Raw genomic sequence first — 24,708 nt, 5'->3', positions numbered from 1 at the left:
CCAGGCAAGAACACCAGAGTGGGTTGCCACTTCCTCCCCCAGGGGATCTTTTCTACCCAGGGATCAAACTCGAATCTCTTCTGTCTCCTTCACTGGCAGGTGGGATGTTTACCGCCACCTGGGAAACCCAATATCTACTTCCAATGTCCTAGTCTCTTCTCTCCGCTTACCTACTCTTAATTTGCCCTCCAGTCAATTTACACAGCACATATTTACAAGAAGCCTTTTATGTGTTATCTCAATTGGATTCCAACATCAAGTCACAGGCTACAGTGAAACTGTTCAGGCTCTTTTTTCCCCAAACCCCATAGTGTTGGGCAAAAAATGGTGTCTGGATTAAATGAGCTATTTAAAGAGCTTAACACAATTCCTGATAGTGAGTAATGTGCAGTAAACTCTAAATATCTACAGAAAAGGTTTTCCAAGAAGTTTTTGCTATGAAAGTATACTTTTACTAACACACACACACAGAGGCATTTTTAAAACTATATTTTTCCAAACAGCTATTTCTTGCAGAGCACTCAAGTAATCGCTAGTAAGAACCATGAACATCATAATACCTTGAAATACTGTACAAAATAGGACCCACTTCTTAAATATTAATGTAGTTGGTACAGGGGACAAATCAAGGTTTTCTTGAAACCCTTGAAGAGGACTGACTGCCTCTGAAGGTGAAAACAGAAAGAACCAACCCAGAAAAAAATGAGGCTAGCCAACTGAAGGATAACCCAACCCATGTGCCTCTCTTTAACTGTGTCACTGAAATTTAAGAATCCCTCAAATCCAACAGCAGAAATCTGAGATGTAACATCACGGAGGCCAGACGAGAGTCTACTTCTCACCCATGCATACCTGCTTAGTCGCTCAATTGTGTCCGACTCTTTGCAACCCTCTAGACTGTAGCTTGTCAGGCTCCTCTGTCCATGGGATTTTTCAGGCAAGAATACAGGAGTGGGTTGCCATTTCCTTCTCCAGGGAATCTTCCTGACTCTCCCGTGTCTCCTTCACTGCAGGCAGATTCTTTACCTGCTGAGTCAAGGGGGAAGCCCACTTCTCCCCCAGATCCTCCTAAAAGAGGAGAATGACCACTTGTATGAACTGGTCAGAACGAGAAGAAGGTTATACAGGCTGCCAGGGAGTGCAAAGAGAGACGCTGAGAACTCAGTGTTATTGACTCAGCTCCCTCCCAGAGAAAACCTGAATCCAGAAGGCATGGATGACGTGCATTCAAGAGGATATTCCTGACCAAAGAAGTAAGTTAGCACCTTGCCTCTGTCTGGGACAAGTCTATTTCCGGCATATTTTCATGAACAGGTCATGTTTATTGCGTACCCGGCACACTCAGACAGCAGCCCACCTTGTTCAGAAAGCCCCAGCTGCCTGCCTGCTAGCTGACCACACCAGCCATCCCGAAGCAAACACCAGCCCAGGTTTTACCAGGTTAGCTTCATAAACCTCAATGCTCTCTGAAGTGGGTTACACTGAGAATGGCAACCCACACAACAAAATGAATTCTCCACTATCACCCAAGCTTCCCTTCACCAGGGAAGGGAGGTGGGAGAGAGAGGGGTTTGAACTCTGACCTCTCTTCCCTCAAAAAACGGTAACTTTAGGCAAGTTTCTTCGTTTTGCTAAGTCTCGCCTGGGAAAAGCAGTGGCTGTGAAGCAGAAATGAGTAGCAGATTCGCAGCTCTCTGCATGGTGCCGGCATAGAGCCATTATCACTAGTGAAAGGGGCTGCATACACATTCGCAGTGCCCCTCACCAGCTTCCAGAGCAAGGACGAAATCCTTGCTAGGTGTGGAAGCTAAACACGTAGGTGTTGGCAGAAAAGTGGGCTTCCAAACTGAAAGCTATTTTAAAAAGACACAGAGTTAACATTGCTCATCCTCACCTCCTTCCTGTGTTAAATCATCAGACGCCCTGAACACAGCAGTTCTCAACCCGAGGGTCTACTGTTGAAACCATCTCCCAGTCCTCTTTTACGAGGGCTATCCAGAGAGTCTCAGTAATGGGCCTACATGGTTTTGTTTAACAAATAATACTGGTTTCTTTAAAACTTTCTTTTGGAACATTTTTCACTACTAATTATGTCTAATTCCAAATTTCAAATAACCAGCTCAGAAAAATCCAGGAAGAAGTCATTTTCGGTTTAGAAAACTGAACTCTACTCTGAGTTTCAGAAGAGAAACCACTAGGAAAAGAGGGAGGTATATATTAAATAGTGAAGACAGTAACATTATCAACAGAGATGAGGAACCCGTGGGGCAGATGAAAGCCTTGGATCCAGGATGGGGGTTCAGCATTGGGGTTGAGGGGAGAATGGCTAGAGCCTTGGCCCTAAGTCATGGAAAATCCCTGCAGTGCTCACAGCAGCAAACAGCCCAGGCGAGAGGCTCCCTGGGGAGGCTGTCTTCTCCCAGGGCTGCTTCTTCCTAATGGTTTTAAGCTAAAATCTTGACCAGAAGTTGTCTTATTTGTATTTTTAAAATGCATATTTATAGCCTCCAAACTACATATATATATATATATTTTAATAATTTTATTTTTGGCTGTGTGGGTCTTCATTGCTGCACGGGCTTTTCTCTAGTTGAGTGGGGCTACTCTCTAGTTGTGGTCCGCAGGCTTCGCATTGCTGTGGTTTCTCTTGCAGAGCACAGTCTCTAGGCACGCGGGCTCAGTAGCTGCAGCTCCTGGGCTCTAGAGCACAGGCTCAACGGTTCTTTGCCTCTTCTAGACTACCAAGCAGTTGGAATCACACAAGTATGTACCTTTTCCAGATCGGCTTCTTTGACTTAGTAATATGTATTTAAGGTTCTTCCGTAACTTTTTTGTGGCTTGATAACTCATTTCTTTTCAGTACTAACTAATATTCCACTGTCTGGATGTACCACAATTTACCCTTTCACCTACTGAAGGACACCTCAGTTGCTTCTAAGTTTTGACAATTATGAATAAACCTGCTTAAAAACATCCTTGTGCAGGTGTCTGCGTAGTGTACGTTTTCAACTCCTTTGGGTAAATACAAGGAGAGCAAATGCTAGATCTATGACAGGAGTCTGTTTAGTTTTGTAAGAGGCTGCCAATCTGTCTTCCAAAGTGGCTGCCATTCTACATTCCCTCCAGCACTGTTTACATTTCCCACCCCACCCCGGCCCGTTGCACCACATCCTTGTCAGCATTTGGTGTTGTCAGTGTTCCAGATTTTGGCCATTTAAATAGGTGTGGAGCAGTATCTTACTGTTGTTATAATCTACATTTCCCCTGACACACGATGGGGTGCATCTTTTCATATGCTTATCTGCTATCTGTATATCTTTGGTGAGGTGCCTGTCAAGGCCTTTGGCTCATTTTTTAATCAGATTATTCATTTTCTTTTCTTTCTTTTTTTAATTGGAGTATAGTTGTTTCACAATGTTGTGTTAGGTCTGGCTGTAGAGCAAAGTGAACCAATTGTACATATACTCATCTCCCCTCTTCCTTGGATTTCCTTCCCATTTAGGCGACCACAGAGCACTGAGTCGAGTTCCTTGTGCTATGCAGTAGGTTCCCATTAGCTATCTATTTTATACGTAGTAGTGTGTACATGTCAATCCCAGATTGTTCACTTCTAATTATCGAGTTTTTAAGACTTGTTTATGTATTTTGGACATCAGACACTCTCTGACATAAACTGCAGCAATATCTTTTTTCAATCCATCTCCTAGAGTAATGGAAATAAAAACAAACGGGACCTAATTAAACTCAAAAACTTTCACACAGTAAAGGAAACCATGAACAAAATAAAAAGACAATCCACAGAATGGGAGAAAATATTGGAAAACAGTACAACCGACATGGGATTAGTCTCCAAAATTCACAAACAGGTCATGGGGCTTAATATTAAAAAAAAAAAAAAATTAAAAAAATGGGCAGAAGACCTGAATAGACATATCCAAAGAAGACAGATGGGCAAGAGGCACATGAAAATATACTCAATATCACTAATTATTAGAGAAATGCAAATCAAAACTACAATGAGATAGCAGCTCACACCAGTCAGAATGGCCATCATCAAAAAATCTACAAACAATAAATGCTGGAGAAGGTATGGAGAAAAGGAAACCTCCTAGAATGTTAGTGGGAATGTAAATTGGTACACTCTCTATGCAGAATAGTATGGAGGTATCTTTGAAAACTAAAAATAGAGCTACCATACTGATCCAATAATCCCACTCGGGTATATACCCAGAGAAAAACATTTGAAAGGACACACGCACCTAATGTTCACTGCAGCACTGTCTACAAAGCCAAGACACAGGGCAACCTACACGTCCACTGACAGCTGAACGGACAAAGATGTGGTACATATCTACAACAGAATTCTACTCAGCCACTGAAAAAAGAATGAAAATAATGCCATTTACGGCAACACAGATGGAACACAGATGGACCAGAAAATTATCATACTAAGTCAGTCAGACAGAGAAAGACAAATATTATATGATATTGCTTACATATAGAATCTAAAAAAAAAAAATAATTAAAATAAACTTATTTATAAAACAGACTGACAGATTTACAGAAAAAATTTATGGTTACCAGGGAGGAAGGGGAAAGAGGAGGGACAGACTGGGAGTTTGGGACTGAAATGTACATACTGCTATATTTAAGAGAGATAAAAGAACTATGGTACGGCACAGAGAACTTTGGTCAATATTCTGTCATAACCTAAATGGGAAAATAATTTGGAAAAGAATAGATACATGTTTATGTATATGTATAAATTAATAACTTTGCTGTACACCTGAAAAAAAAATTCTTAGTTAACTATACTCTAATATAAAATACAAATTTTAAAAATGTTTGGTAGAATTCACCAGTAAAACAATATGGGCCTGGGGCTTTCTGTTTTGGAAGGTTACTGACTACTGACCCAATTTCTTCAGTAGATAGGTCTATTCAGATCTATTTCTTTTCACGTGAGCTTTGGCAGATACTGTCTTCTCAAAGAATTGGTCCATTTCATCCAGGTAATCAAAGTGCAAGCACAGAGCTGTGAAAGTATTCTTTTACTATCCTTTCAATTTCCATGAGATCTGTAGTGAAGTCTCCTCTTTCATTTCTGGAATGAGTAATTTGTATCTTCTCTCTTTTGTAATTAGCCTTCCACAGAGGCTAATACATTTTACTGATCTTTGCAAAGAACCAGCTTTTGGTGTCAAGGATTTTCTCTACTGATGTCTTGTTTTCAATTTCACTGATTTCGGTTCTTGTTCGGGTGCTCAGTTGTGTCCGACTCTTTGCAACTTCATGAACTGCTGCACACCAAGCTTCCCTGTCTGTCACTATCTCCCGGAGTTTGCTCAAATTCATGTCCACTGAGTCAGTGATGTCATCCAACCATCTCATCCTCTGTTGTCCTCTTCTCCTCTTGCCCTCAGTCTTTCCCAGCATCAGGGTTTTTTCCAACGAGTCAGCTCTTCGCATCAGGTATTGTATTGACCATGTAAGGTGTTGCATCAAAGTATTGGAGCTTCAGCTTCAACATCAATCTTTCCAATGAATATTCAGGACTGAATTCCTTTAGGATTAACTGGTTTGATCTCCTTGCTGTCCAAGGGACTCTCAAGAGTCTTCTCCAGCATCACAATTTGAAGGCATCAATTCTTCAGCACTCAGCTTTCTTTATGGTCCAGCTCTCACATCTGTACATGACTACTGGAAAAACCAAAGCTTTGAACATAGGGACCTTTGTCAGCAAAGTGATAGCTCTGTTTTATAATATGCTGTCCAAGTTTGGCATAGATCTTCTTCCAAGGAGCAAGTGGCTTTTAATTCTGTGGCTGCAGTCAACGTCTGCAGTGATTTTGGAGCCCCAGAAAATAAAATGTGTCACTATCTCCCCATTCATTTGCCATGAAGCGATGGGACCAGATGCCATGATCTTAGTTTTCTGAATGTTGAGTTTTTAGGCAGCTTTTTCATTCTCCTCTTTCACCCTCGTCAAGAGGCTCTTCAGTTCCTCTTTGCTTTCTGCCATTAGAGTGGTGTCATCTGCATATCTGAGGTTGTTGATATTTCTCCCAGCAATCTTGATTCCAGCTTGTTGAGTCTTCCAGCCTGGCATTTAGCATGATGTACTCTGCATATAAGTTAAATAAGCAGGGTGACAATATACAGCCTTGATGTACTCCTTTCCCAATTTGGAACCAGTCCATTGTTCTATGTCCGGTTCTAACTGTTGCTCTTGACCTGCATACAGGTTTCTCGGGAGGTAGGTAAAGTAGTCTGGTATTCCCATCTCCTTAAGAATTTTCCACAGTTTTTTGTGACCCACATAGTCAAAGGCTTTAGCATGGTGAATGAAGCAAAAGTAGATATATTTTTGGAATTCCCTTGCTTTTTCTACGATTCAATGTATGTTGGCAATTTGATCTCTGGTTCCTCTGCCTTTCTAAACCCAGTTTGTACATCTGGAAGTTCTCAATTCATGTACTGTTGAAGCCTAGATTAAAGGATTTTGATAATTACCTTGCTAGCATGTGAAATGAGTGCAATTGTTGGTAGTTTGAACATTCTCTGGCATTGCCTTTCTTTGAGACTGGAATGAAAACTGGGCTCTTCCAGTCCTGTGGCCACTACTGAGTTCTCCAATTCGCTAGCTTATTGAATACAGCACTTTAACAGCATCATCTTTTAGGATTTGAAATAGCTCAGCTGGAATTCCATCACCTCCACTAGCTTTGTTCATAATAATGCTTCCTAAGGCCCACTTGACTTCACACTCCAGGATGTCTAGCTCTAGGTGAGTGACACCATCGTGGTTATCCGGCCATTAAGACATTTTTTCTATAGTTCTTCTGTGCATTCTTGCCACCTCTTCTTAGTATCTTCTGTTTCTGATAGGTCCTTGCCATTTCTGTCCTTTATTGTGCCCATCTTTGTGTGAAATGTTCCCTGGCTATCACCAATTTTCTTGAAGAGATCTCTAGTCTTTCCCACTTTATTGTTTTCCTCTATTTCACTGCACTGTTCACTTAAGAAGACTTTCTCATGTCTCCCTGCTATTCTCTGGAACTCTGAATTCAGTTAGGTGTATCTTTCCCCTTCTCTTTTGCCTTTAGCTTCTCTTCTTTCCTCACCTATTTGTAAGGCCTCCTCAGACAACCACTTTACCTTCTTGTATTTCTTTTTCTCGGGGATGGTTTTGGTCACCAACTCCTGTACAATGTTACAAACCTCTGCTTATACCTCTTCAGGCACTCTGTCTACCATATCTAATCCCTTGAATCTATTTGTCACCTCCACTATATAATCATTAGGGATTTCATTTAGGTCATACCTGAATGATCCAGTGGTTTTCCCTACTTTCTTCAATTTAAGCCTGCATTTTGCAATAAGGAGCTGATGATCTGAGCCACAGTCAGCTCCAGGTCTTGTTTTTGATGACTGTAAAGAGCTTCTCCATCTTCAGCTGCAAAGAATATACTAATTCTTATTGTTTTTCTTTGGCTTACTTTGGATGTAATTTGCTCTTCTTTTCCTCTAAGTTTAGATTACTGATTTTAGATCTTTCTTCTTTTCCAACATGTGCGTTCAATGCCACAAAATTTTCTCCATGCACTGCTTTTGCTGCAGCCCACAGATTTTGATAAACTATGTTATCATTCTCATTCAGCTCAAAATATTTGAAAATTTATCTTGAAATTTCTTGTTTGACTCATGTATTACTTAGAAGTATATTATTTAATCTCCGATTATTTGGGGATTTTCCAGCTACCTTTATGTTATTCATTTCTAGTTTAATTCCACCATGGTTGGAGGCCAGACATTGTTTGATTTCTAGTCTTTGAAATCTGTTAAGATGTTGTGGCCCAGAATGTGGTTCTAATAAGTGTTCCATAAGAGCTTAAGAAAAATGTGTATTCTGATACTGCTGGATGAAGTAGTCAATAGATGTCAATTTTATCCAATTGACTGATGGTCCTATTGAGTTCAGGGCTTCTCAAGTGGCACAGTGGTAAAGAATCTGCCAGTTAATGAAGGAGACACAGGTTCAATCCCTGGGTCAGGAAGATCCCCTGGAGAAGGAAATGGCAACCCACTCCAGAATTCTTGCCTGGAAAAATCCCATGGACAGAGGAGGCTGGCAGCCTACATGTAGTTCATGGAGTCGCAAAGAGCTGGACGTGACTGAGCAACACTATTGAGTTCAACTATGTCCTTACATAGATTTTTGCCTGCTAGATTTGTCCATTTCTAAAAGATTGGTGCTGAAGTTCCCTACTATGTTAATCCACTATCTCTCCTCGCAGTTCCACTGGTTTTTGTCCGATGCAGTCTGATGCTCTGTTGCTGGGAGCATATATATTAAGAACTGTTATGTCTTCTAGGAGAGTTGATCTCTCCATCATATGTAGTGCCTCTGTTCAGCTTTACTCATTAAAAGCTTCCCTGGTGGCTCAGATGGTAAAGAATCTGCTTGCAATGCAGGAGACCCAGGTTTGATCCCTGGTCAGGAAGATCCCCTAAAGAAGGGAATGGCAACCCACTCCAGTGTTCTTGCCTGGAGAATTCCATGGACAGAGGGGTCTGGCAGGCTAGGGGTTGCAGAGTTAGACACGACTGAGTGATTAACACACAGCTTTAGTTGTTAGGTCAGAGTGTTGACTTCCAAACACCTTATATACAGAACTGGAAATCAGAAGTCCAATACATTTTGAATAAAATTACGTGCAGGAAGTCTCAAATTATTATCCAAATATACTTGTTAGATGACAGTAGCCATAACTGTATAAGCATTTTGGAAAGTAGGAAGTGTCTAAGGGGATGTGCATCTCTGAAATGCTGCAGAGAGGCCAACCTAGAACCATCTTCCCTGGGCCCACTCCCTGCTTCCTCTGACAGGTGATGGGGCTGCAGGAAGCAGGCAAACGGTCCTTATTAGTGCCTTCAAAGCAACCACTGGTTAATAACCACGGTGATTTGAAGGTGTTATTTTAAGCATTTTACACTTTAATATGCTAGACTTATTTATGTGTGGTAGTTTAGTCAGTTTCAGTTATGCTTTAGGAAGTAAGTTCAGCGTTTTGAGTTCACTTATAATGAATTGTAATCTTTCCCATTCGAAATAGTAAGAAATGACTCCTACTTGAAATTTTCACTTAGAGTACGTGATGTTCAGGAACCAACTATTAAGGTTAAGCCAAAACTGCCTATGCATACCCTACATTCCAGAGGTGAGAATTTTGGGTCTATTCACAAAGATCTTTAGGGGACATGTGCAAAGATGTTTGTCCAGGGTTATACAGTGGCAAGGAGTTACAAGTGATACGGATATATCTAACTGGGGGACAGTAATATGATAGACCCTTTTTCGTTTTGCTGCACCAGGATCTTAGTTCCCCAGCCAGGGATTGAACCCATTCCCCCTGCAGTGGAAGCACAGAGTGCCAACCACTGGACCACCAGGAAGTTCAATGTCACAGATCTTAGAAGCATATGCTAAGTGAAAAAAGAAAACAGAATGAGATCTGGAATACAGTACTATTTATATAAATTAAAATACTTAAGTACGTAACAAAACATATTCTCTAAGAATACATAAAAACAAAATGACACACAGTAAATACATTAGAACGGTCACCTGCGGTAGGCAGGGAGGGGGTGGAGAGCCAAATAAAGACAAGCCAAACAACAAAATGAGAGAGGAATCCTGGGAAATACGCAAGGATTGTTAAACACGAAAAGCAATAACCAGGGGAGGGAGGAGGGTTCAGGATGGGGAACACATGTATACCTGTAGCGGATTCATTTTGATATTTGGCAAAACTAATACAATTATGTAAAGTTTAAAAATAAAATAAAATTAAAAAAAAAAAAAAAAAAAACAAATAACCAAGCTTCCCTGGTGGTTCAGTGGTAAAGAATCTGCCTGCCAATGCAGGAGACACAGGTCAGATTCCTGATCTGGGAAGCTCCTACAAGTTGTGGAGCAACTAAGCCAAAGCACCACAACTATTGAGCCTGTGCTCTAGAGCCCGGGAGCCGCAACTACTGAGCCCACGTGCCTCAGCTGCTGAAGACCACGTGCCTGGAGCCTGTGCTCCACAACAAGAGAAGCTACCACCATGAGAAGCCCGTGCACGGCAACTAGACAGTAACCCCCTCATTCAACTGCAGAAAAGCCCACACAGCAACAGATCCAGCACAGACCAAACAAACAAATAACAAAATAAATAAAAATTATTTTTTAAAAAGTAATAACCATAAAGAAAAAGATTAATAAATTAGATTTTTTAATTAGGAGTGTTGTTCATCAAAAGACCCTAGTCTGAGACTGAAAAGGTTAAGTAACAGAATGTATTTGCAAAACATATAACTGAGAAAGGATGCATACCCATAATATATAAAGAATGCCTGAAGATCAGCAAGACAAAACTAGACAACCCGACTGCAGAGAGTCTTGCACAGACGGATGATGTTAATACGCTAGGAACTGGGAAGGATAATTCAGTCCTCTGTGTCGGAATTCCAACCAGGAAAAGAAAGTGAGCTCATCAAGAATTTAAGTTTTAACAATTTTATAAGAATGTATGTAAGTAGGAAATTTGAACAGATATTTTAAACCTTATAAAACATAAACAAATGTCATTAGCTAAAATCTCTTCTATTTTAAGAGAGTTCTTGAGAGAAAATGGAAAAAGCATCTGCATTAACAATTTGTGTATCTACAAGGGGAAATGAGTTACTTATGCAATTACTACACAGTAGAAAGCTTTGTTTCCATAGAGATTATGACACAACTGATTTAGGCCTTAAATTAGAATATTCCGATTTGAATTGAGAAATGATCTTTTTGTCTAAATGAATAGTGTATTCAGTGCGAATAAAAGCTCTGCACATCTGCTGATATCATTTCCTCTGCACTTCAGTAATAATTAATAATGAGAATACATCCACACAAGTCCTAAAAATGAATTCATACCCCTAAAGTTTCACAAGTGCCTGAAAATATACAGGGAATGACACATTTCTACAGGATGTACGAAAATACATAAAGAACTAACATAAAACATTTCAAGATGTCTTCCTGCTCATTTCACATCTATTACATTTAAACAGTCTTGTGAACAGTAAGACCAAAAATGTCAATTCTGTCTTCCTTCTGTCATCACTACCTGAATTTAACAGATAAACTATACTGTGGGAGATGGGAGGGGTAAGGAATGCATATTAATCCAAAGCACAAAAATATCAGAATGTTAAGTTTCCAAAGGAATGAAACATCATACGAGCCATAAATACAGTATGTGTAAAATCCTTCAATGGCCCCACACTGCCCAAGGTAAAGCCTGGACTCTGTTACGGCATTCAAGGCTCCTGCAGTGCTTAAAGCCTGAACTTTAACTGCCCCAGTCTCTCAGAACTCCTTGGAAGTCCACGTCTCTTGCTGCGGCCACGTCACTCATTTGGTGTGGCACATTCCTGACTTCTTCCTCTTCTCCCCTAATTCCTCCCCATCTTTCTAAACTGTATCAAGGGGAAACCCTACCTACACCTCTGGCCCCAACCTCCATCTGGATGAAGTGTCGCACATCAATGTGTTTCCAAGGCATCCTGGGTTTATCTCCATCATAGTGGGATTATATGCACTTGTTTTTCCTACCAAATTGGCTTCTGAGTTCTATTCACTTTTTTTTTTTTAATTTTATTTTTGAACTTTACAATATTGTATTGGTTTTGCCAAATATCGAAATGAATCCGCCACAGGTATACATGTGTTCCCCATCCTGAACGCTCCTCCCTCCCCATACCATCCCTCACTTTAAAAAAACTGGAATCTAAGAAAGTAGAGCGCTTGGTAACTGCTGAATCAACTAATGAATTCTGAACTCAATTACTAAATGACTGAAATCCCCAATATTGCCCCATGTTTCCATATTAAATGTTCCTAAAGGAAATACCTAAGAAAATAAAGGATGAACAATAATCCCAGATGTTAGAGTAATATCAAGATGGACTAGGTCTCCTGATAGGCTTCCTGATAAGTCACTCTGCTCTCTTTCTAATTTCACTGTGAGATCTTTCCAGCTGAATGTATGTTCCATCTCACTCTCAAAGGTCTCCAAAGCAACGATCCAATCTTTAGTTTTGTTACTGGTAAGTATATTCTCAATTAGTCCAATAGTCAAACTAAGTTCTGCTTGATTAGATTCTTGTCTTGCTGCTGCTCTGGGCATTTTGGCTCTCTAGTTGAACTGCTCTTGTCAACCACTTTTGTTTAGGTATCATAGAAAGGGCCTGACCTCCTTTTGAAAAATTGTTTTCCATTAAATTATAACATATAATAAGTGAAAAATAGCATTGGTTTTGAGCATGCATAATGGACTCTCAAAAGAAAGCATGATATAAAAAAACAGGATGTAAGCCCTCTCTACATCAATCAAAGGCACAATTTCCATATAAAAATGTTAGGATATGACCATATGACTCGTGGAAAAATGTGTAAGAAAAATCAATAAATAAAAGCAAAAATATTTTGGAGACTAATAACAAATTTTGAATGTGTACCTATATACACTCAAAATATCTTTACATACCAAAGTAAATAAAACTTGAATTTTATCATACTGATTTAATAGTGTAGGAAAACTTTCCCAATAAAAAGACTTATTAGAGAAAGTATTAGAGGGGACTTCCCTGCTGGTCCAGTGGCTAAGCACTCCCATGTGCGCTAACCACAGAGGGCCTGGGTTCTATCCCTGATCAGGGCACCAGATCCCACGTGCCGCAACTAAGACTTGGTGCAGCCAAATAAATAAAAAATATTTTTTTAAATGAAAAAGTGTTAAAATATCAAACATACATGGCAGTGATAAGGAATAAATCTAAAACATGAAGTTATATTCATAAATCAGCCTCAGAAAATAAATGACGGCAGACCACTTCTATAAGTAGCTACTTTCATTTATTCTACATTAATTTCTCACAAACAATTTTCAGTAAACAGGTGGCTGAAGGATTTTGGGAAACACACAGATTCCTAGCACACTGAAGACTTTTCCAGAGAAAGACACTATGGGAATCCATGGTGGGGCTAGCTTAATTTACCATACCATAGGTAGTCTGAAAAACGACTTTCAACAGAAAAGAACAAAAAAGTCTGAATATGTGGTTTTGTTTTCATGGCCATTTAACTTGGATTAGCTCTACGCACTGCCAGGCAGAGCAATCACTTCAGGGCATCTGAACTGTGGTGGATCTGAAGTCAGGGCCCCACAGGAATCACTGAATATCTGCTCACAGAGGTGAATGTGCTTGCGGAAAGGGGATTCAGAAGAAAGTGCTGATAGTGAATGAAATGCATGAAAGAAATGTGGGAAAAGTTTTATCTCTATGGCCCTTCTGGAGGTGAACACTGGAGAGTTTGATATTCCAGTGAGCCAAAAGTTTGCGTCTGCAACTGGTATGTTGAATACGCCAGGCTCTTGTGCAGGGTAACCAAAAGTGACTTTAAATCTTTTCCCCACTTTAAACCTGTTAATGGAAAGAGTACTTCCTCTACTCCTAAAATGAAAATGTCTGTGTCTATATCTGTGAATTGTGTTGTTCAGTCGCTCAGTTGTGAACGACTCTTTCCAATCCTACAGATTGTAGCCTGCCAGGCTCCTTTATCCATGGGATTTCCCAGGTAAGAATACTGGAGTGGATTGCCATGCCCTCCTCCAGGGGATCTTCCCAAGCCAGGGATCAAACTCCCATCTCTTTTGTCTCCTGCACTGGCAGACGGGTTCTTTACCACTGAGCCACCAGGGAAGCCCAAAACAAAGATATGTCTTGTAAAATTTTCTGCCCTTTTTTTTTTCTTTCATAATTGAGATTTTATTGGTTGTTTTGAGGATCAGTACATAGACATTTCAAAATGTACGCAATTCTTCACATATGTACCAAAAATCTAAAAAATCATGCAGTTGTATTTCTTAACAGTTATTCCAGTGACTTTCCAGCTTAAAATTTGGAGCATATTTTCCTTAACAGGATATTAAGTACCAATACCTTCAAATATTGATATGCTGTTACATCCTAAGTCCCACTGATTCACATTTTAATATCATATACAGTACATACTCAAACTGTCAATCGTTCACAGCACATTAAAGAAGTAACTAGGAAAACTGGATCACCACAACCAAAGATGTTATAGGGTGCACAAAATCCTGACCAGGAGAGCCAAGATCAAGGAGTGAGTGGTTTGCTGTAGGAAATACTACTACCAAAACAATATGGGAAGAGAAGTAATTTAAAGTGTTCAAGACATTAAATGCACAACTGACTCCAAACTGCCATTCATTATGCTTTGTATTATAGGATATAAAAGCTATCTCCCATCTATGGAATGTTAAGCTGACACCCAAGACAATCAAAGCCTCCCGTATTCAATATCCCGCTATTTTCTGGTTGTACCAAAAAATAAGCAACCAGCAAGTGATTTCACCTCTAATAAAAAGCATTTACACTTTAAAAATGGGATAAGGTGGGATTCCCTCCTTTTTAAAAATGTTTTTAGAGCTACTAAAAAACCTGCATCTACAAAATAGTTGATAAAAATATTCCTCTGGATTATACAAGAAGGGAACAGGGACCACTGAGAGGACCGGGTATGGTATGAGTCAGACTTGGCTTCTTCTGCTTCATCAGAGGTGGGCTCTCCTCGTTTTCAGTCTCTCCATTTTTTGCAAGTAAGTTTTCTTTAGTCTCTTGGTTGGCCACTTCCACCTGTTTTCCCTTTGCTTCTCTTTTTCCTTTTGTTTGCACTTATCTGTCTGAAGACTTATCCTTTCCCACCACCTTTTTTGGCTTCATTTCCACTTTTGCAGGAGCCGGTTTAGGCCGATCTCCTCTTGTGCTCCTCCTTTGTGACCTTCCTCTCGGGTATCATAGCGCAGGGCAGGTGCCTGAAGGCCGCAGCTCACCGAGAGCCTTTGCAAAGCAGAGTAGCCTGACCGCTGCCTCTCCTCCCCCCTGCCAAAGCTGCTAGGACCCATGGTGGGGGCGGTGGGAGAACCAGATCTGCCCTTTCTATCCTAATCCTAGAGTTGCATTTTGTTAGTTTCCTAGGGCTGCTGTAACAAGTGACCACAAACTAGATGGCTTAAAACAACAGCAAGGCATTCTCTCATGGTTCAGGAGACTACAAGTCCAAAATCAAGGTGTGAGCAGGGTTGGTTCCTTCTGCAGGATCTGAGGGAGAAGCCATCTCACGGCTCTCTCCTAGTTTCTGGTGGTGGCCGGAAGTCCTTGGCTGTGGCTGTGTCACTCCCATCTCTGCCTTGGCCATGGCAAGGCCCTCTTAGAAGGACAACAGTCATTGGATTTAGGGCCCACCCAAATCCAATATGGGGCGTCCCAAGTGGTGCTTGTGTTAAAAAACCCATCTGCCAATGCAGGAGGCATAAGAGACCTGGGTTTGACCCCTGGGTGGGGAGGATCCCCTGGAGGAGGGCATGGCAACCCACTCTAGTACTCTTGCCTGGAAATCCCATGGACAGAGGAGCCTGGCAGGCTACAGTCCACAGGGTCACAAAAAGTTGGATACAACTGAAATGACTGAGCACACATAATCCAGTATGACCTTAATGAACTAATTACACCTGCAAAGACAATTTTGAAGTCAGTCACAGTCTGAGGTTCCAGTGGACATTCATTCTGAGGACACTACTCAACCCAGTACACTAAGTCACTCGTATAGCCTCAATTTAGTAATTAAAAATGGTCAGTCTACTTCATTCACATAAAGCTCAAATCTGGCAAAACTAATCTGTAGCATATTTTGGCAGGGAGGTAGTTGCAGGGGGGAGGGGGGAGGCAGTGGGTGACTGAAAGAGAATACCAGGAAGCCTCATGGGTTCCTGGAATGTTCTAGCTCTTGATTGGGATGCTGGTTATTACATTTACCAAATTCATCAGGTTGTACACTTCTGAGTTACGCATTAACTGCATTAACTTTCAAAAAGAGTTTAGGTACTTTAACAAGAAAACCACCCGTCCAGCAGCTTAACGGCTCTTCAGTTTTCGGCTGAGGAAGGTTCTCTCTCCCCAAGCAGGGTAGGGTGGGCAGCATGCCTCCAGGGAAGGGGTGTCACTCCTCCCCCCCACCTCCTCCCCTACTTGCCAGCTGCTTCTAGAGGAGACAGGGAGCGAAGGACCAGAGAGGAGGTCTCCCCTGACTGGTACTATTCGCCCATCTCTCTCTCTAGGAGCCTGCTGAGTTTTAAAGCTTTTTGTCTCAAGGAGGCAGAGTTTTGTGGTTTCTCTGGGGTGTCCAACTGTGTCCCTCCCACTGCAGTGCCTCTGCTGTTAGGGATCCGTATCAGTGGAGTATGTGATACGACTGATGACCTCCAATTTCCACTTATATTTACTGACATGATAGTCTGTGGCCTTAGTTTCATCAGTTAGTTCTGTTACCCTTTGTAGAGACTGTTTATTTTCCTTTGTGTCTATATTTTGATATTTAGGTTTATAATCTAGTAGTTACTTTTATTAATAGCTGGAAAACATCTTTCTTTGGAGGGTATCCCCATGAGGAATGATGCAATTAAGGTATTTTCTTCTCTTGCACCATCGCTCCACTATCCTATTTTAGTCCATCATACTATATAGCATGTTTAACTTTGTACTCAAATATGTACCTCAGTTCAGTTCAGTCGCTCAGTAGTGTCTGACTCTTTGCATGAATCACATGCAAACCCATGAATCGCAGCACGCCAGGCCTCCCTGTCCATCACCAACTCCCAGAGTTCACTGAGACTCACGTCCATCGAGTCAGTGATGCCATCCAGCCATCTCATCCTCTGTCGTCCCCTTCTCCTCCGGCCTCCAATCCCTACGAGCATCAGAGTCTTTTCCAATGAGTCAACTCTTTGCATGAGGTGGCCAAAGTACTGGAGTTTGAGCTTTAGCATCATTCCTTCCAAAGAACACCCAGGGCTGATCTCTTTTAGAATGGACTGGTTGGATCTCCTTGCAGTCCAAGGAACTCTCAAGAGTCTTCTCCAACACCACAGTTCAAAAGCATCAATTCTTTGGCGCTCAGCTTTCTTCACAGCTTTCTTCAGCGCTCCAACTCTCACATCCATATATGACCACTGGAAAAACCATAGCCTTGACTAGACGGACCTTTGTTGGCAAAGTAATGTCTCTGCTTTTGAATATGCTATCTAGGTTGGTCATAACTTTCCTTCCAAGGAGTAAGCGTCTTTTAATTTCATGGCTGCAGTCACCATCTGCAGTAATTTTGGAGCCCAGAAAATATACCTACACCTCTATTAGTTTGTCTGTTAGCTGTAAACGATACCCTTTGAACCTCAGCTATTAGAGATGAGGGGAAAAGATTCTAAACTTACAACTGTCTTCTTTCCCCTTCTCTCAAATTTGGTTAGATAAAGAATTTCATATTTTCAGGTCATATAACCTTTACTTTCTGTTCTATTGCACTGATCTTCAAATTTGTTTCAACCTACAGGTAAACAGAGCTTGTAGCAGTTGTTTTGCTGGAGTTTTTCCAGTTACCACTTGGTGGACTGAAGTTTGTCTTTGACTAGATTCCTTAAGAAGAATTCAGGGGAATATTCTTTCTCAATTTCATCTATTTAAGAACTTGTCTTCTTAAAAAATACAATTTCAGTGAATATAAAATCCTTGAGTCAAACTTACCTTCTTAAGGATTTTGTCAGTCTTTTCCCAGATTGACTGATTATAAGCAGCAGCCAAATTTTCCCCTTTTATACATTAGTCCATCTTTTGGCCTAGTTGTCCAAATAATTTTTTCTTTCTTTTTTTTTTTTTTTTGACCGTGCTGGATCTTGATTGCTGCACAGGCTTTTCTCTAGTTACAGCAAGTGGATGCTACTCTGTAATTGCGATGTGTGGGCTTCTCATCGTGGTGGCTTCTCTTGTTGCCAAGCATGGGCCCAAGGGTGAACGGGCTCAGGAATTGCTGCTCCCAGGCTCTAGAGCACAGGCTCAATATCTGTGGTGCATGAGTTTAGTTGCTCTGCTGTATATAGGATCTTTCTGGACCAGAGATCGAACCCATGTCTCCTACACTGGCAGGTGGATTCTTTACCACTCAGCCACCAGGGAAGCCCCCAAATTGGACTTGGAATGTAAAGCTCAGTAACTTTACTGGGATGCCCTGCAAGGCTGGCCATTCATTGCTAATTTTTCCTGAGTATGGTGCATCCTTTCAAACTACAGATTCAAATTCTCTTTTCTGGGCACTTTTGATGCTTTACATTTTCAAATTTTTGTCTACTGTTTTTTTCCTCCTTCAGCAAATTTCTGTACTTTTCATTCATAACTATCAGATTTATAAACTATTTTCACTTCACTTATTTACTTCACTATTTTCTATACATTGTCTTATGTCACTGCTAACTCTGCCTTCACTTCTTAGATGGCTTTCATTTTTAGCTTCACATTCCTGAATTTAGATTTCTTTGCCTGCCGACCTGCCACCTCTTCCCAAAGTTCCTGTATTTCTGATTTGTGCTCCAACTCTTCACAGCAGTGAGCTGACTTTTTTCTTTAAATTGTAAAATATTTGGTCAAATTTTCACTTGTTCTGTGCCAGTGTTTCTCTAGTGAGTACTGTTCATCGTCAGCTCTTTATTTTCATGTTTCTTCATCATTAAAAAAAAATAATTATGTTTGGTAAGATCCTGACCTGGTCCATTTTTTTTATCTATCTTGGTTTAGCTATTTGAAGAAGGTTCACTTGGGAGAGGAGCCAGAGCCACGTCCAGGGGGGTGGAAGTACTCTTTCCTTTTCTGGTGTACGTGGGCAACTCAGGGTGGGGGGAGATATTCTTGAGCTTCTCGTCCCCCACCCAGGTGGTTGTGGGCGCTGTTCACAGCAGAGTCCTGTCCCTCCTGCCCCCACAAACACTACTTGTGTAAGTCCTCGTTCAGTGCACCCTCCTCTGCGTCTTGGAATCAAACTGGATCCGGTAAAGCTCCCGCCACCAGCCTGTGTGGTCGCTTCCACTCTTTCAAACCAGACGTTTTGGTTCTAAACCCCAGGGTGTATCCCTCACCTTGGAAAGTGCTATTTGCTAGTTGAGTTTTCTTTTCCAGAGGTCTGCAGCTACGAGTGTTTTCTACTTCCTCTCTATCCCTGGTCCAATCTTTCAAGAACTTTTTCCACTTGTTTTCTGGTTTGGGGTTGCAGACATCTCCTAATTTCTCCAAAGACAGAGTTTTCATTTCCAGGATTTTTTTCAACCCCCTCCCTAGTTGCTTGGGATAATTTTCAAGGGAAGTATGAAGAAAGGCTAACTTTACCACGTTCAAATCTTAAGTTTTCCTTTTTTTCCTCCAAAAAGAAAACGCTTTTATAGTTTCTTTGAATCTAAAGTAATACATGGTCACTCCAAAATCCAGACAGTACAAAAAGGATGCAAAGGAAAAAAGAGCTGTGACCTGAAATCTATCTCATTAACCTAAAGTAGTACTCCATGTTAGCAAATGAGCACATATCCTGATGCACACATAAATCAACTTTTCCCACCCTTTCCCTTAAAACTGAGAATTTTCTTGCAAATATGGATCTAAGTTACAATTTTTAATAGCTACATGATATTCACAAGAACTTCCTTTTAACTGAGAGTATCATGAGACACTGAAATGTTTAAACTTTAAAATGAAACAACCCAATAAAACCAGAAGTTGTGCCTCTTTAAAGACCAAATTTTCCACATTTTAGTTTCTGTATAAATCTGAGAAAATGAGGGACTTATTCCACTGGCTTTTAGAAATAAAACAAGGAGGCCTAGGTCTTTAAAAGCTAGGTTACTAAGGGTTCTTTTTAAAAGTTACTGTCTCCAAGACCTTTGTTCCCTGTATATAATAAGTACACTGTATTTTCCTGGTTTCTCATTTACAAGAGGGAGAAAATCCAAGCAACAAAATTATCCAAGTTTTATACTAAGGACAGTCTCTACAGGTTATTAATCAAGAAGAAAGTCTAGAGAATTTCAGGGTGCTCCTTTCACAACCCAAGGTGAGCCTGCACCATGGTGTCAAACCAGGGAATGCATGCAAATTGCCTGCAGTCTGAGATTTCACTAAATTGCCTTTTCTAATCCATTTCCTTGATTATTGACAATAGAGACTTAGAACTATATAAACACTGACCCTCAAAGCTGGTTGGAGCTGTTCAGTAAAGAGAAAACATTCTGTTCTTTCGCTCAGCAGACCACAGAGACATTTTTTCTTTCTACAAAACATCCCTGACACAAATAAGCAAACCTCCAAATGGCAGAGCACTGGCAGGCACCAAGGAACGACAGTTGTGAGTGAATATTATTCACAAAAATACTCCAACAAGTACTTGAGCATAGCCTGGAGGTTAGGATATGCACCTTACAAAACTGGGCAACGCCTGATTCAGCAGTAAAGCAGTCAGGCCCAAGAAGACCTGGAGCTCAAGAAGCATAGTGATCTGCCTCCAATGGTTTACTATAATCAAGCTACCACCACCAATAACAGCCTGTAACATCTGGGTGTTTACTATGTACCAAGGAATTTCTAATTCAATACTCTCATTAACCCTATGAAATAGGAACTGTTATCACTACTCCTGATTACAGACTAAACAGACTCAACAACGTTAATCTGTAAGTGGGGGAACGGAACCTGGAACTAGAGCTGAGTAACACCCCAAGACCCACACCTGCACTGCACCACACTGCCTCACGAGCTAAACAGTTAACGGAACTCAGAAAAGGGGTAAGGTGCCTTTGATCAAAAAAGGCACAAGAGGCGAGAATCAGGCTGGGTCTGGAGAGGCAGGCTGGACTTGGGCGAGCAGGCAGGCAGAGAAAGGGCAAAGTTCTTGTAAGCAAAAGCATACAGAAAAGGAAGGCAGAGGCAGTCTTTGACAGCCATGTGGGTGATGCTAATTACACAATCTCCTCCCCCTCGCCCGCCCCCTCCCGCGTCCCATCTATCTGGCAAACTCCCGTTCAAGAAATTGGAGGACGAGATGTGTGAGAGACAAAGATAGGAGTCCGGTCCCAGTTCTGCCTCTCATCATTATGTGGCCTTGGGTTAGTCACTTACATCTCTGGGCCTCTGTCTGGTCAGCCAAGTAAGGAATGTAATGGGCAATCACGTTCAGGTACCATAACCGTATCTCATGTATTTTAAAATCTTTTAGGATATATAAATTTCCTTTTGTAAAAAGGATATGAAATTAGGTATTTAATCAGCAGGTTTGGATAGGAAATTGTCATTCCTTCATCCAACAAATATTTATAGAGCCACTTTTTATGGGCTAAACCTTACTGAATACTGAGGTTATAGAAATAAAAATATGGATCTTATCTTCCAGAAGCTAAATATAGAATAAACATAGAAGGGCAAAAAAACATAAAAAAAAATAATTACAACACTTTGTGAATGTTTAACAACAAACACTTGTACAGAGCATGGCTGAGAAGTGACTGATTAACCTGCCGGCAGGGGGGCAGAGGGGGACGCAAAATTCTTGACTGTGTTCAGGAGAGTGATGCCTACTCAGGTAAATCCTCAAGGAACTGCAGGGCTGTGCCCAGTAAGGAGAAGGAAAGGAGCATTCTAGAAAAAGAAAATGTTATGTACCAAGGCAGGCTGGAGCCAGCATGTTCAGAAACAGCCAGTGGCTCATTGTGGTTGAGATGGAAGATTCCCTGGTAGGTGAGGCCGCAGAGGGTTCGGGTCAGAGAGCAGACGGCCAGGTTCACCAGCAGGCCTCAACATTTAGCAGTGCCCCAGTCAGGTGAGTACTCAAGGGCCCAGGCACAAATTCCAGGTAAAAATAATAAAATGGCTCCCAACCCCCAGCAGCAGGTTCGAGCCGCTCCCAAATCCCCGACTCTGATCACAGCCAGAACCAGAAGTGAGCAACTAAGTCTCACAGAAGGAGGAGACCAGTGGGCTGGGGGACTGGTGCAGGCAGCAGCTGGGACATCAAGGCAAACTGGGTCGGGTTCAGTGGAGGCTGAGGTTCAGGAAACTCAAGATACCTCACAGGCAGGAAGACAACTCAGGAAAAGCCATGACAGCCGCTGTCAGACTTCTCAAGGACTTCATACACGGAGAGAAAAGCTGAAATGGCTGTGGGATTTCGCCTAGTAGGCCCGGCCCATAGAAGTTGATAGAGAGGTTCGAGCTGAATGAAAGAGAGGAGAATGCCTGAGACGGCCTCTGTAGGATGCCTTCTCCACAGCATCTCCCCATCTCCTCCCCGCTGGCGCTTCATGCTGTGGCCCTCTGTGGAGCACAGGCACCTAGAGCTCAGGGCCAATGGGACCTGAGGGGCAGCCTGCTAATGGGGAAAGCCTGACTGTAGCCCACCAGGCTCCTCTGCCCATGGGATTTTCCAGGCAAGAATACTGGAGTGGGTTGCCATCACCTCCTCCAGGGGATCTTCCTGACCCAGGGATTGAACCCAAGTCTCTTGCATCTCCTGCATTGGCAGGTGGGTTCTTTACCACTAGCGCCACTTGGGAAGCCCCAATGGGACACAGTCTGGTGGGAAACCGCTTCCTCCCTGTTGAAAGAGTGAATGAAGCTTTCTGGACTTCCCACTGGTGACTCAGTGGGAAAGAATCAGCCTGCCACACTGCAGGAGACACGGGTTCCATCCCTGGGTTGGGAAAATCCCATTTGCTGTGGAGCAAACTAAGCCCATGCACCACAACTACCGAGCCTGAGTTTTAGAGACCGGGGGCCGCAATTACTGAAGCCCAAACGCTTCTAGAGAAGCCACAGCAATGAGAAGCCCACACAGCAATGAAGACCCAGCATAGCCAAACAAACAAACAAAAAAAAAGTGAACCTTCCTGCCTGAGACCATATCGTGTGAGTACATGATGCTGAGGACAGAGCTGCTGCCCTGCAGTTGAAGGCAGACAGGCTGCCTCAGGGATATAGAATTAACCATCCCAGGACCCCTCCTCCAGACTTTTTGTTACGCGAGAAAAGTAAGTAGCTTTGTAGTTGTGAATGCTGTTAGCTGCAGCACAGACAGTCCAAGACTCAGAGAAGAACAGACCAGAAGGGGCAGCTTCAAAGAAAGGTCTTGGCTGAGGCCTGGAAGGGAAACTGTAAAGCAGAGTCTGGCACAGAACATGTGTCTTCCCCAAGGTTTCACTACTGGACCTTCTCATAGTTCTACTCAGCATCACCAAAAGTATCCCAGTAGGGGGAGGAAAAAAAAGTGGAAATAGAATGCTGTATACTTGGGAAGAAGTAGGATAGAAGGTAAATGCAATGGGCACTGTAAGTACAGAAAAGAACCTTTGGTTTAAAAAATATCTCTGCAGGGACCTCCCTGCTGGTCCGGTGGTTAACTCTCTCAGGTCCCAATGCAGGGGGCCCAGGTTCGATCCCTGGTCAGGGAACTAGATCCCACATGCTGCAACTAAGACCTGGTGCAGCCAAATAAATGAATAAATATTTTTTAAAAAATCTCTGCAAATTTGTAAATGATGTGCTGATGTTTAAAGAAAGTTTAAAAAAGACCCATGAGTTCTCCAAAGAAGACATATGGATGGCCAATAAGTACATGAAAAGATGTTCAACATCTCTCATTATTAGAGAAATGCAAATCAAGACTACAACAAGGTTTACTTTATACTAGTCAGAATGGCCATCATTAAAAAGTCTGCAAACAATAAATGCTGGAGAAGATGTAGAGAAGAGAGAACCCTCTTGTACTACAGGTGGCAATGTAAACTGATACAGCCCCTATGGAGAACAGTATGGAGAGGTCTTTAAAAATCAGGGATAAAACTACCATATGACCCAGCAATCTCACTACTGGCCATATATATGCCCTGAGAGAACCACAATCGAAAAAGACGCATGCACCCCAATGTTCACTGCAGCACTGTTCTCAACAGCCAGGACATGGAAGCAACTAGATGTTCACTGACAGATGAATGGATAAAGAAGTTGTGGTATACATATACAATGGAATATTAGTCGGCCATAAAAAAGGGATGAATTTGAGTCAGGTGAACTGAGTTAGATGAACCTTGAGCCTGTGAGAGTCAAGTAGGTCAGAAAGAGAAAAACAAACGTAATATATTAAAGAATATATACAGAATCTAGAAAAATTTTTACAAATGAAACTAATTGCAGGGAAGGAATGGACACACAGACAGAGAACAAACTTGTAAACACAGTTGGGGAAGGAGAGGGTGGGACGAAGTGAGAAAGTAGCATTGGCATATATACACTGTCACGTGTAAAACAGACAGCTAGTGGGAACCTGCTGCATAGCACAGGGAGCTCCGCCTGGATGCTCTGTGATGACCTAGAGGGGCGGGATGAGGAGTGGGAGATGGGAGAGAGGCTCAAGAGTGAGGGTTATATATATATATAGTTATGACTGATTCATGATGTTATATGGTAGAAACTAATACAACATTGTAAAGCAATTATCCTCCAATTAAAATAATAATAATAATAAAACACCCATGAGGACAGACTAAAGTTCGAGGCAAATACAAGGTGTGGAGGGAAGAGAAAAGCAATAAAAATAAGAAACGTTAACTTCCTGACTGCAGCCAATGCTAAATTACTTATTTTTAAATTTTCATTTATTTTTACATTGGGGAAATTCTTACAATTGTGTGTTGTTTTCTGCTGTACAACAACACAAATCAGTCATAA

At 41.6% G+C, this 24,708-nt stretch overlaps 1 protein-coding gene across 6 annotated transcripts in view; it reads right to left on the bottom strand.

Annotated features, from left to right (window-relative positions):
• Positions 1 to 24,708, bottom strand: part of PDE8A (phosphodiesterase 8A) — a 143,303-nt gene that overhangs the window by 73,864 nt on the left and 44,731 nt on the right. Inside the window, exon 1 of one of the 6 annotated variants that reach the window (XM_070358346.1) lies at positions 22,053 to 22,072. The exons of the other annotated variants lie outside the window; for them this stretch is intronic. The gene's annotated coding sequence lies outside the window, so the exon portion shown is untranslated. Of the gene's footprint in view, positions 1 to 22,052; positions 22,073 to 24,708 lie in introns of those variants that run through there. 6 annotated transcript variants of the gene reach the window in all.

Source organism: Bos mutus, chromosome 21 (genome assembly GCF_027580195.1).
Source record: "Bos mutus isolate GX-2022 chromosome 21, NWIPB_WYAK_1.1, whole genome shotgun sequence".
NCBI classification, from domain to species: domain Eukaryota; kingdom Metazoa; phylum Chordata; class Mammalia; order Artiodactyla; family Bovidae; genus Bos; species Bos mutus.
Note: the sequence above shows the minus strand (reverse complement) of the source record. Positions and strands in the feature narration are given on the sequence as shown.